This window comes from Monopterus albus, unplaced genomic scaffold (genome assembly GCF_001952655.1).
Source record: "Monopterus albus unplaced genomic scaffold, M_albus_1.0 scaffold153.1, whole genome shotgun sequence".
In the NCBI taxonomy this organism is placed as follows: domain Eukaryota; kingdom Metazoa; phylum Chordata; class Actinopteri; order Synbranchiformes; family Synbranchidae; genus Monopterus; species Monopterus albus.
The window spans coordinates 400,427-402,217 of record NW_018128033.1 but is presented as its reverse complement, the minus strand read 5'-3'; the positions used below and the strand labels follow the sequence as shown (position 1 = coordinate 402,217).

The 1,791-nt window shown below is 45.8% G+C and overlaps 1 protein-coding gene across 1 annotated transcript in view; it reads right to left on the bottom strand.

Moving 5' to 3' along the window:
• The window catches only part of ptpn4a (protein tyrosine phosphatase non-receptor type 4a), a 60,974-nt gene that overhangs the window by 19,624 nt on the left and 39,559 nt on the right, over positions 1-1,791 (bottom strand).

Genomic DNA, 1,791 nt, shown 5'->3' with positions numbered 1-1,791 from the left:
CTAATGATACTGTATATCATCTTGTCATGCTTCTGAAGAAGCAGAACTGGCATAAAATAATGTTTGACTCAAAAGACCACACACGTGTGGCCACAGTAAGAGGTCTGCTGGTGAGCGGCACAGAAACATAATCCCCTCCTAAAGCTCTGCTGCTGCTGTGACTCATCGCTCCTTGCTAAATATATTTTACATCAGGGGTGCCCAAACTTTCCCCCTCGGAGGGCCAAAATGAAAAAGCGTTGCTGGGCCGAGGGTCTGGTGGGCAGTGCGGGGGGGTGGGGGTGTCGGGGTCCAGGTGCACTTTCTGATTGAAATGTGTTTATTATAAAGGTACAAAGAACAGGAAGCAAATACACAGCAAATGAATCTTTATTTAGCCACGAATTATGTCCATATGCATTTGTGCTGAAGGGTTGGGAAAACAGCTCCATGTCACCTGAATTCTTCCTGAAGTCCTGAAAGCGCATTTCAAACTCCAGGTCTAGGTTGCTGACAAGTGTTGCATATTCAGACAGTTTGTGTTGTACCAGGTTTACCTCTCAGACTGGGGAAGTGAGTCAGGTTTCCTGAACAGAAGTAAAAAGTAATTAATAATTATCAATGCAATAAATATTGCAATTTTCACTCACTAGTAATGTCATATTCCACATATACAACTGACAGTTGTGTTCCTCCGCATCACATGATCACATTACCATTAAAATTATGTATTTTGTGCAAGGCATTAACTCACCTGCTGACAGATGTCGACACAGTAGCTGCAGTTTTCTCTGAAAGGCCTTTATGTGGTCAAACATCTCCGTAATAATTAGCTCCTTTCCTTGAAGCTGCACATTCAGGGTGTTGAGCTGGTCAGTGATGTCCACCATAAAAGCCACGTCACAAATCCATTTTTCATCTGAGGGCACTTGAGTCTCACTGTCCTTGCTCTTCAGAAAGTCAAAAATAGCATCCCGCAGCTCAAAAAAATCTTTTCAGCACCTTTCCTGTGGCTCAGCCACCTGACCTCTTGATGGTAAAGGAGATCTTGATACTGTGCATCAATCTCTTCTAAAAGGCTTCTGAACTGGCAGTGTGAGAGTGCCTTGGAGCGAATACAGTTTATTATTTTAACGACATCACGTACCACATCTCCTAGGCCAATTGAGTTCGCACACAGCTGTTCTTGGTGCAGGATGCAGTGGTATTGTGCCACCTTACCTCCACACTGGGCAACCTTCTGAGAAACTAGAGTGGTTAGGCTGTCTTTCCTCCCAATCAGGGCAGGCGCTCCATCTGTTGTTATCCCGGCCATTTTCTCCCACCTCAAACCATTCTTATCCAGGACTCTCTCAACCGCTGCAAACAAATCCTCGCTTTTAGTCGTGCCACGCAGTGTCTCAACTCCAGCAAGCTCCTCTGTTATTTCCATATTTTCACGGACACCCCGTATGAAAACCAAAAGCTGAGCTGAGTCCGAAATGTCCGTACTCTCATCGCACGCTAATGAAAAGGCAACAAATTCAGCAGCCTTTGCTTTGAATTGCTCCTTAACGTCCTGGGCCATGTCCTCGATGCGATGAGTCACCGTATTCCGTGAGAGGCTGATCTGGGAGAAAGGTCTTGCCTGAGCGGGACACACTAGCTTTGCAGCCGTGGATAAGCATTCTTCAACAAAGTCCCCTGTAGAAAGTGAACGTCCACTCCTGGCAATTAGAACTGAAATCTCATAGCTGGCCTGTGTTGCACTTTCCTGGGCTGACGAGGGTCGTGTGAGCGTGTTTTGTTGTGAGCGAAGTTCAGCTAACAATG